The sequence below is a fragment of the Oncorhynchus nerka genome, linkage group LG7 (assembly GCF_034236695.1).
Source record: "Oncorhynchus nerka isolate Pitt River linkage group LG7, Oner_Uvic_2.0, whole genome shotgun sequence".
In the NCBI taxonomy this organism is placed as follows: Eukaryota; Metazoa; Chordata; class Actinopteri; order Salmoniformes; family Salmonidae; genus Oncorhynchus; species Oncorhynchus nerka.
The window spans coordinates 34,391,418-34,403,559 of NC_088402.1; the positions used below are offsets into that span (position 1 = coordinate 34,391,418).

Below are 12,142 nucleotides of genomic sequence, written 5' to 3' on the forward strand. Positions count from 1 at the left end.
AGCTCTTAATATTCTAACTTAGACCAGAGTTTTGCACCTCTGCACTAGTTTAACTCTGCAATGTGTCATTGTTGGTCAGGGGGGACCTGAATGCTGTCAAGCCGCATTCTTAAAAAAGTGTCTGGGTAAATAGGAGCATGACCATTGTGTAATAGCCCACTCTTGAAGCTGTAGCCTATATTTTGAGGACCAAAATTAAAATAAGCCTTTGGGCTTTATTGTACTAATTCTCCTTTAAAAACAGTCCTATGTAATTTATCCCACTGGAGCATCTTATTTTTCATTAAAATAGATACATTTATTAATTAAAAACAACCTTTCGGATGAGTGCAGATTGGGGTTCCAACCGGGTTCCAACAGTCTTCGGTCGCCCTCTGCAGGAGTAAACCAAAAAGCACAAGAACGAATACATGGGCTGGCCTACCAATGATTTCTCTATTGATGAGAGATGATCAATACAGAAAAAAACAGTAGTGAATTGATTGCCTTACCTGGTCCATTATCAACCCGAAAATTAGTTGATATAATAAAGTATCTCATGAAATGTCTAGGCCTATAATAAAATTATAATTCTATAATAATTCTAACACTTTTGTGAGATAAATAATGTTAGAGTTACATTTAAAGCTATAATATCATGTTTACATATGATACTATCAAAGAGTTGGTGCAAAAACAAAACATGAACAATAAAACAATATTTAATGTTGCACTCCATGTGATTTTCACTTATAAGTCATTTCTACAAATCCTATCAATCGGTAATCAAGCGATACGTTGAAATTCAAATAATGTTTCATGTATGGGTTTAACAAAATTCCAAAAACGTTATTTATATTTCTTGATAAATCATTATTTGTAATAAACCCGTCAATTAAAATGTGCACGCGCGCGTCTCAGTCCAAAGTGCTTGAGCTGCACGCACGCAGTCCACAGAAGGAGGAGATGGGGGAGTAACGATTCTCGCAGAAGACCAAGGGGCAACACGACAAGAAGTTATTTGGCGACACTGCTGAGGCGGGTCAACAAACAAATGACCGAAGACTTCGTGTAAATATTCGACCTGGAAAATCGTTTGGCAATATTCTTAAGAAGCAGTCTAGGTGGTGTCTTGAAGCTTGTTTCCTTTTGGATCAGGTTCTTTTCTCTGGAACTATTTCTTGGGATCTCGCGCAGAAAGAAACGGATTGATATAAATCCAAGAAGAAAGGTAAAAACCGCCGAGAGAACTTCTTATTCAAAATATAACTAGGAACAATGAGTTTATACACCACCAAATTATTGTACGAACTTTGAAACAGAACAGTAGTCCATTTGCATTTTAGTGAGTGAATGTTTCGTGGAGTCCGGTACGAACATCTTCCATAAAAAAAAAAACGTGAATTCGTCTTAATTTTATTCACATTTGCGTCGATATAACCCGTGTTTTCAGTTAGCCTAAATAGTGTAGTCATCAAAATCCGTCTAAATTAGCCTACATACAATTATACTGTAGCCTAATTACTACCTTGCTTGTAATATGCTACGAGTTGCTTACTTCTAAATTTAGCGTTAAATAAAATGTCAATGTCTTGAACATTCAGAGCAAACCTAACAGTGCGGGTGGCTTACACTAAGTTAAATATATATCTAAACCTATACTTAGTTTTTAAAGTCTTGTTTCTCCTGGGTTGTTCTTCTAAAGTAAAACGACACACAAGGCAATAGTAAATATGTCGTCTCCTACGAATGATGCAGCGCCCTTCTCCCGTCTTGGGACAATCAGTGTAATTTTGTAAATGCCAGATCTCAATGACAAGACACATCGTTCACCCAAGTTTCAAAACATTTTTGCCAGTGCTGTCAAAGACATCACGTACCGACCGAGACAGATCCACAGTACTCTCCCTGATTTCATCGTAGGGGGACAATAAACCCTAGGAGCTGGAGACCGAAAGTACAGGAAGTTATGAGGATGGCCACCTTTTCAGAACACTTTTCTCAACAACAGTAAAAAACAGCACTACAAAGTATGCTTTAGCATGTATTTCATTATTCTAAAGAGAACGCTAGACTGCTATAGTTTTACAGCAATAACTCAGCTCTTAGACTCATACCCCATTCATACAGAGGGCTTTAACTACAAAGTACCTTCCTTTTGCAGGTTCAGAATTGTGGGGGGCAAAAATAAGGGATTCTATCAATGTGCATATTTAGTCAATCAGACTTAGTAGTCCTTAGTAGTGTAGGTCTATAGGCAACAACCAGGCAGCAACTGTAGCAGAAGCCCTTTCCTCAATGTGCGTGTGTCTGAGTGTCCCCATTTCCATCCTAAAGAGATTAGCTAATGAATGCTTGGAGTCATAGGGAGGTAAGGTGAATTCAATACCCGTTGGCCATCTCTCCCCTAGGAGTCCCAATTGAGTAGAATCTGTAGATAGTCACGCTCAATGTTCAGCTAAGAATGTGTATCCCCCTGAGAGCGAGAGAAAAAGAGTAACACAACAATCCTTAAACTCTTTAGCTGTTTTGTGAAGGGCCCATGTCTTTGTATTACGGTACATCCCCCAAAGCACTTGTTACCTGAGACTAAACCATCCTCATCGTGCTGCCTGACGGATTTCATGCTTGAAGTGTGCTACTTACCAAAACCGAGCTGTCGGAATGAAAAAGGTCAGAGAATGAAGTTGTCGAGAAATGAAACCAAGATTATGCAAGTGAAGAATAGCTTTTGAAGGTACTTAGAACTTCTGATACAGATCTGTCTGTGAGAGGTGGAGTAATGGAGGAAAGAAAGACAGACAATGTGGGGAAAGAGATGAGGAGAATAAGAGCAATGTTGTGTCGTAGCATTTTGTCACTTTGGATGTAAAAATGACTCATGTATTTTCCTACCTTCAACCATCTTTGTTTTATTTCCAGAAAAACAGGGATTTTATTTATTTATTTATTTCACCTTTCACCTATTTCACCAGGTAGGCTAGTTGAGAACAAGTTCTCATTTGCAACTGCGACCTGGCCAAGATAAAGCATAGCAGTGTGAACAGACAACACAGAGTTACACATGGAGTAAACCATTAACAAGTCAATAACACAGTAGAAAAAAAGGGGAGTCTATATACAATGTGTGCAAAAGGCATGAGGTAGGCGAATAATTACAATATTGCAGATTAACACTGGAGTGATAAATGATCAGATGATCATGTACAGGTAGAGATATTGGTGTGCAAAAGAGCAGAAAAGTAAATAAATAAAAACTGTGGGGATGAGGTAGGTGAAAATGGGTGGGCTATTTACCAGTAGACTATGTACAGCTGCAGCGATCGGTTAGCTGCTCAGATAGCTGATGTTTGAAGTTGGTGAGGGAGATAAAAGTCTCCAACTTCAGCGATTTTTGCAATTCGTTCCAGTCACAGGCAGCAGAGTACTGGAACGAAAGGCGGCCGAATGAGGTGTTGGCTTTAGGGATGATCAGTGAGATACACCTGCTGGAGCCCGTGCTACGGATGGGTGTTGCCATCGTGACCAGTGAACTGAGATAATGCGGAGCTTTACCTAGCATGGCCTTGTAGATGACCTGGAGCCAGTGGGTCTGGCGACGAATATGTAGCGAGGGCCAGCCGACTAGAGCATACAAGTCGCAGTGGTGGGTAGTATAAGGTGCTTTAGTGACAAAACTGATGGCACTGTGATACACTGCATCCAGTTTGCTGAGTAGAGTGTTGGAAGCAATTTTGTAGATGACATCGCCGAAGTCGAGGATTGGTAGGATAGTCAGTTTTACTAGGGTAAGCTTGGCAGCGTGAGTGAAGGAGGCTTTGTTGCGGAATAGAAAGCCGACTCTTGATTTGATTTTCGATTGGAGATGTTTGATATGAGTCTGGAAGGAGAGTTTGCAGTCTAGCCAGACACCTATGTACTTATAGGTGTCCACATATTCAAGGTCGAAGCCATCCAGGGTGGTGATGCTAGGTCGGGCATGCGGGTGCAGGCAGCGATCGGTTGAAAAGCATGCATTTGGTTTTACTAGCGTTAGGGCTACTAGTTCCCCTTTGGGAACTCACCCCACCCCCCCTGAGCTGTAATGTGGCGCAGGGAACGCAAGAAATAATCCTAAAAATATTTAACCTCCACAGAATCGCTTGAAAAATGGCTCAAATGAAAGATAAAGAAGTTATTTATCTACCCAGCAAGTCAGATTTCTAAAATGTTTTACGGCGAAAACATAGCACATATTTATGTCCAACCACCACTGCATACATACTTCATTAGCTTAGCCAAGTAGGAAAAAATATGCAATCAACAAACGCAGGATTAAAAGAAAAATAATTTCACTAACCTTTTGAAATCTTCATCAGATGACAGTAATATAACATGTTACACAGTACATTCATTTTTTTTCAATAATATGCAATATATATCCATAAATATCTGTTTACAATTATGCATCGTTCAAAAAATGCTACTCCAATGTCAGGAGAAATAAATAGCTCCGGCAGATAACGTCAGCAAACAAGGAATACACATCATAAACTTTGACTAAATATGCATGTTTTACATATGTATGGCAAGATAAACTTCTTCTAAATGCAATTGCTATGTTACAATTATTTTTAACGTTACATTTGGCGTTTACTAGGCTATAATAGAGAGTCGGCGCTCTCAGTTAGCATGCTGACTCCTCTATCATGGAGTCGGCAGAAACCCAAAATGAAGACGTAAATATTCCCTTACCATGGCTGTTCTTGCTTCAGAAGACGTGGAAGGGTTAATACTCACCAAGTTAGCGTTCAGTTTGCAAGTCTGTGTCTTTCCGTTCTCAAACTAGACACTTTTCGGTCTAAATGTATGCAAATTTCAAGTGGCTGCGCACCAAAATGTCGAAAGTATACATTATATTTCGAGTAAACTTATCAAACTATGTTTATAATTAAGCCTTAGCATGTTATAAAGGTCTACAGCAATCGTGAGGGCGAACAGATTAGCACACGTTGTTCAGTCTGTCCTGGGAGAAAGAGAGAAAATCTTCAGTCTCCCATTGGTGAATTTTTTTTGTGCGTCACCGGGACGTTTGGTCACGCTGAACGTCTCGTGAGCACGTGATTCTCGCAGTTACAGGCCTCATCGAAAGCAGGCTTCACGCTGAAGACATAGAACGTGTTTCCATGGTTATAGCTCTTTGGGAAGTGTGTAACCAATGACGTCAAAGTGAGGGCAACTTTTCCCATTACAAGAGAGACTTTGGGAGAATGCATGCCCTGAGAGTTCTGCTTTAGCTAGAGACAAAATTTAAACGGTTTTATAAGCTTTAGAGTGTTTCCTATTCGATAACAATTTTTAATTGCATATATTAGCAACTTTTGACAAAAATTTATCATGGTTTATATGGGTGCCGAATTCCTCCAGAAGGGGCAGTATTCAGGGCTAGCCCTATTAAGAGCAGTTGGAGGCCACGGAAGGAGTGTTGTATGGCATTGAAGCTCGTTTGGAGGTTAGATAGCACAGTGTCCAATGACGGGCCGAAAGTATATAGAATGGTGTCGTCTGCGTAGAGGTGGATCAGGGAATCGCCCGCAGCAAGAGCAACATCATTGATATATACAGAAAAAAGAGTCGGCCCGAGAATTGAACCCTGTGGCACCCCCATAGAGACTGCCAGAGGACCGGACAGCATGCCCTCCGATTTGATACACTGAACTCTGTCTGCAAAGTAATTGGTGAACCAGGCAAGGCAGTCATCTGAAAAACCGAGGCTACTGAGTCTGCCGATAAGAATATGGTGATTGACAGAGTCGAAAGCCTTGGCAAGGTCGATGAAGACGGCTGCACAGTACTGTCTTTTATCGATGGCGGTTATGATATCGTTTAGTACCTTGAGTGTGGCTGAGGTGCACCCGTGACCGGCTCGGAAACCAGATTGCATAGCGGAGAAGGTACGGTGGGATTCGAGATGGTCAGTGACCTGTTTGTTGACTTGGCTTTCGAAGACCTTAGATAGGCAGGGCAGAATGGATATAGGTCTGTAACAGTTTGGGTCCAGGGTGTCTCCCCCTTTGAAGAGGGGGATGACTGCGGCAGCTTTCAATCCTTGGGGATCTCAGACGATATGAAAGAGAGGTTGAACAGGCTGGTAATAGGGGTTGCGACAATGGCGGCGGATAGTTTCAGAAATAGAGGGTCCAGATTGTCAAGCCCAGCTGATTTATACGGGTCCAGGTTTTGCAGCTCTTTCAGAACATCTGCTATCTGGATTTGGGTAAAGGAGAACCTGGAGAGGCTTGGGCGAGGAGCTGCGGGGGGGGGGGCGGAGCTGTTGGCCGAGGTAGGAGTAGCCAGGCGGAAGGCATGGCCAGCCGTTTAGAAATGCTTGTTGAAGTTTTCGATAATCATGGATTTATCGGTGGTGACCGTGTTCCCTAGCCTCAGTGCAGTGTGCAGCTGGGAGGAGGTGCTCTTGTTCTCCATGGACTTCACAGTGTCCCAGAACTTTTTGGAGTTGGAGCTACAGGATGCAAACTTCTGCCTGAAGAAGCTGGCCTTCGCTTTCCTGACTGACTGCGTGTATTGGTTCCTGACTTCCCTGAACAGTTGCATATCGCGGGGACTATTCGATGCTGTTGCAGTCCGCCACAGGATGTTTTTGTGCTGGTCGAGGGCAGTCAGGTCTGGAGTGAACCAAGGGCTGTATCTGTTCTTAGTTCTGCATTTTTTGAACGGAGCATGCTTATCTAAAATGGTGAGGAAGTTACTCTTAAAGAATGACCAGGCATCCTCAACTGACGGGATGAGGTCAATGTCCTTCCAGGATACCCGGGCCAGGTCGATTAGAAAGGCCTGCTCACAGAAGTGTTTTAGGGAGCGTTTGACAGTGATGAGGGGTGGTCGTTTGACTGCGGCACCGTAGCGGATACAGGCAATGAGGCAGTGATCGCTGAGATCCTGGTTGAAGACAGCAGAGGTGTATTTGGAGGGCCAGTTGGTCAGGATGATGTCTATGAGGGTGCCCTTGCTTACAGAGTTAGGGTTGTACCTGGTGGGTTCCTTGATGATTTGTGTGAGATTGAGGGCATCTAGCTTAGATTGTAGGACTGCCGGGGTGTTAAGCATATCCCAGTTTAGGTCACCTAACAGAACAAACTCTGAAGCTAGATGGGGGGCAATCAATTCACAAATGGTGTCCAGGGCACAGCTGGGAGCTGGGGGGGGTCGGTAGCAGGCGGCAACAGTGAGAAACTTATTTCTGGAGAGAGTAATTTTCAGAATTAGTAGTTCGAACTGTTTGGGTATGGACCTGGAAAGTATGACATTACTTTGCAGGCTATCTCTGCAGTAGACTGCAACTCCTCCCCCTTTGGCAGTTCTATCTTGACGGAAGATGTTATAGTTGGGTATGGAAATCTCTGAATTTTTGGTGGCCTTCCTGAGCCAGGATTCAGACACGGCAAGGACATCAGGGTTAGCAGAGTGTGCTAAAGCAGTGAGTAAAACAAACTTAGGGAGGAGGCTTCTGATGTTGACATGCATGAAACCAAGGCTTTTTCGATCACAGAAGTCAACAAATGAGGGTGCCTGGGGACATGCAGGGCCTGGGTTTACCTCCACATCACCCGCGGAACAGAGGAGGAGTAGTATGAGGGTGCGGCTAAAGGCTATCAAAACTGGTCGCCTAGAGCGTTGGGGACAGAGAATAAGAGGAGCAGGTTTCTGGGCATGGTAGAATATATTCAGGGCATAATGCGCAGACAGGGGTATGGTGGGGTGCGGGTACAGCGGAGGTAAGCCCAGGCACTGGGTGATGATGAGAGAGGTTGTATCTCTGGACATGCTGGTTGTAATGGGTGAGGTCACCGCATATGTGGGAGGTGGGACAAAGGAGGTATCAGGGGTATGAGGAGTGGGACTAGGGGCTCCATAATGAACTAAAACAATGATCACTAACCTGAGCAACAGTATACAAGGCATATTGACATTTGAGAGAGACATACAGCGAGGCATACAGTAATCACAGGTGTTGAATTGGGAAAGCTAGCTAAAACAGTAGGTGAGACAACAGCTAATCAGCTAGCACAACAACAGCAGGTAAAATGGCGTTGACTAGGCAACGGGGCCGACAGATAAAACAAACAAGCAGAATGGAGTACCATGATTAATGGACAGTCCAGCGTGCATCAGCTATGTAGCCAAGTGATCAGTGTCCAGGGGGAAGTGGTGGATGGGGCGGGGGAGCTGGACTGGCGAGTGTTATCCAGGTTAAAAAACTAACAATGACTAAATAGCTTGTAGCTAGTTAGCTGGTTAGCTTCTGGAGGTTCTTGAGTGTGTTCTAAAAATTTAAAATAATAGCGATTCCGTATCACATTGGGTGAGGCAGGTTTCCGGAAGGTATAAACAAATTTTAAAGAAAATCGGGAAGAGATAGCAAGTACATATGGGCCACTGAGTGTTTGGAACGCGGCGATGCAGACGGTTAGCAGGCCTGTGCTAACAAGCTAAGAGTTAGCAGGCCGGGGTAAACAAGGTAGTAGTTAGCGGACCTGGGCTAAACAAGCTAGCAGTTAGCAGGCCGAATTAGCAGGCAAGGAGATAGCGAGGGCTAGAGTGTTAGCCTTTGGGGGACGTCGCGATGGGGTGAGTCTGTTTATTCCTCTTCATGCGGTGACATCGATAGACCAGTCGTGGGTCCGGGTATTGTAGCCCAGGAGTATGCTACGGTGGCAGCACAGGGGCTCTGGCCGGGCTAGCTTCAAGCTACGTGGGTGGAAACGCTAGCCAGGAGTAATCAACCAGGGTTGCGGTTTAGCTCGATAGCTAGTTGTGAAGATCCAGCTGAAAAAAAAAAAAAAATTCCGTTTGCGGTGGGAATCCGGGGATAAAAAAAAAAAAATAGGTCCGTTATGCTCTGGTTAGCGTTGCGTTGTTCGAACTGGCGAGAGCTTTCCGAGCTAAAGGTTAGCTGATGACCGGTTAGCTGAAGACCGCTAGCATAGCTGGTGAGGGGTTCCGGTTCCGAAGTAAATATAAATACTTTAGGAAAAAGTAGCTACATTGGGTGAGGCGGGTTGCAGGAGAGTATTTGGAAGCTTAGGTTTAGCAAAATGTTTTTAAAGATATGTGAAGAAAAAAAATGTAAAACAAAAAAAGACGATGTATACAGAGAGACGATACGACAGGACGACTTACTGCTACGCCATCTTGAAGGAATTGTCCGTAGAGCTCGAGACAGGATTGTGTAGAGGCATAGATAGATTTTGGGAAGGGTACCAAAGAATGTATCCTGCATTAAAGGTCCTCAAGAACACAGTGGCCTCCATCATTCTTAAATGGAAAAAGTTGAGTCATCAAGACTTCCTAAAGCTGGCCATCTGGCCAAACTGAGCAATCGGGGGAGAAGGGCCCTGGTCAGGGAGGTGACCAACAACCCGATGGTCACTTTGACAGAGCTCCATAGTTCCTCTGTGGAGATGGGTGAACCTTCCAGCAGGACAACCATCTCTGCAGCACTCCACCAATCAGGCCTTTATGGTAGAGTGGCCATACGGAAGCCACTCCTAAGTAAAAGGCACATGACAGCCCGCTTGGAGTTTGCCAAAAGGCACCTTAAGGACTCGTAGACAATGAGAAACAAGATTCTCTGGTCTGATGAAACCAAGATTGAACTCTTTGGCCTGAATGCCAAGTGTCACATCTGGAGGAAACCTGGCACCATCCCTACAGTGAAGCATGGTGTTGGCAGCATCATGCTGTGGGGATAGGGAGTGGGAGACCAGTCAGGATTGAGGGAAGGATGAACGGAACAAAGTACAGAGAGATCCTTGATGAAAACCTGCTCCAGAGTGCTCAGGACCTCAGACTGGGGCTAAGGTTCACCTTCCAACAGGACAACGACCCTAAGCACAGAGCCAAGACAATGAGGAGTGACTTTGGGAAAAGTCTCATTCCTAAAAAACTTTTTTTCCTTTGTCATTATGGGGTAGTGTGTGTAGATTGATGAGGGGGGAATAAACTATTTAATCAATTTTAGAATAAGGCTGTAACCTAACAAAATGTAGAAAAAGTCAAGGGTCTGATTACTTTCTGAATGCACTGTATGTTTTTCTATGAGTGTGATAACAGCTTTGAGTGCATCGACATGTCATATAAGCAGAACATCGATGTAAGCACAGGGTTCTACCATGCAATCACACAGTGGGCAAACACTTGAGATAAATTAGATTGGCTTTGGATGTCACCACACCCAATAGCACACAGAACAACACTTGCACAACCTTCTGACAACACTCAACCTTTGTACAACCCTTTCACAACACTCATCATGTCTTTGAAAACAAATATAACTTCCCCTAACCCATTCTTTTTAGAACACAAGGCTATACTTAAAAACAGTTTGAAAGCCTTGTATTGAACACATCAAAAAGGTATGATAACACAAAAAAAACAATAGCAAGTTAAATAGATTCCACAACTTTAACACTAGTAATCAATCAAAATCAATCAAATGTATTTATAAAGCCCTTATTAAAATCAGCCGATGTCACAAAGTGCTACACAGAAACCCAGCCTAAAACCCCAAACAGCAAGCAATGCAGATGTAGAAGCACAACATTGATACAATGTCACTAACTAAACACACAAAGTCACAACATTTTTATAACATTATCCATTATACTGTCATAACATAACACCCTCAGTGAGCATGCTCTTGTGTTGTAATGGACAAATGAATAGCATGATCACTATTCACATCACTCTTTTCATCACTTTCACAACACTTAAAGTGCAATATCACTAGATTTACCAGCATAGTTGTCATCAAATACAGGTTATACTTCATCACTTTCTTTTCGTCAACCTCTGCTCACTCCCGCAGGTGTTTTTCTATCCTCTCCCACCTCATTCCTTTCTCTTCCTCCCTCTATTCAATCTGTAATTAATATCAGGTTGGGGAATGCTGTGTTTTGACAAGCAGCTTGTTGCAGGACATTTTGGTTTGCCTTGGGATGGATGGATGGATATACACGTGTCAGCTCGGATAGCATATAAAAAGCTGGGTTATGCTCAGATGCATGAGAAAGGAAATAGACACACACTTAGGATGCAACACAGATCTATACAACACAATGGAGCTTCAATGCCAATTTCAGCTGAGCTTCTTAATAGAAGAACATCATTAATGCATGACAGCTGTTTGAAATGGCTTGTTTTCACCAAATACACAGAAACTACTCCAAATGAGTCGCGAGTATAAACCTGTATACAAAAGGGATTAACTGGTTGCAGTTTAACATTTCCTCTTCCAACTACCAGTAGGCCTTCAACAAGAAAATAACTTGATCCTGGCAGTATGAACAATATAAGCATAAAGGTTATTTTGTACTAGTAGGCCTTTATCCCCCTATCCTTTCTTTCTGTTCTGACTAGGTGCTATATCTCAGTCTTCGGTCTTTCTCTAACAATTCCCATCATATCCAACTGTCATATTCCTACTCTCTTCCGCCCTATCCTTGTTCAGGCCCATAGAGCAAACATGGAAAACAATGGGGAGTGTGATGGGTCAGCAAATACGTCAGTGTTCAACTCTGAGTGAATGAATGTGTGTGTGTGTGTGTCCGCGCACATTTGTGTGTGACAGAGTGAAAAGTCTGCAAGCATACTGGACATGTCTAGCAGTATGTCAATATTTATCTGAAAGTGCATTCACACATGATGCAACAGCCCAGCCCGTGAGAGTGAAAGAAAGAGGTGGTTTGTACAGTGTGTACAGTAATACTATATGTCCATTCAGACTGCAGGTGCATGACACAGTCACAGGACACAAAGCACTGAATAGTGTTCGGCAAACAAGTTTGAACAGTCTCTATGGGCAACCAAAGCATCAAAACACAAGTAAATATAATTGGTAAAACTCAAGTTTGAAAGACCTGTTCTAAAGTCCCACTATTCAATAAAATTACACCTATTCAATATATTGAGTAAATATTTTATTTTCCTTATTCCTCATTAGTCCACTACTTACCTGGTATTCTCTTCAAAATAACATGCTAAAATGATAATTACAAATTACTTCCTGTATTGACAAATTAGCTTTTGGTTTCTTAAAACAAGCACCAGTGTCTTCTATTTGTTGCCCATTGAGTTATATTCTATGATGGAAATACTTGAAAAG

At 42.9% G+C, this 12,142-nt stretch overlaps 1 protein-coding gene across 1 annotated transcript in view; it reads left to right on the forward strand.

Annotated features, from left to right (window-relative positions):
• Positions 1 to 972: 972 nt before the first annotated feature.
• Positions 973 to 12,142, forward strand: part of LOC115131504 (rho guanine nucleotide exchange factor 2-like) — a 65,418-nt gene continuing 54,248 nt past the window's right edge. The window contains exon 1 of the mRNA XM_029663271.2: positions 973 to 1,210. The gene's annotated coding sequence lies outside the window, so the exon portion shown is untranslated. The remainder of the gene's footprint in view (positions 1,211 to 12,142) is intronic.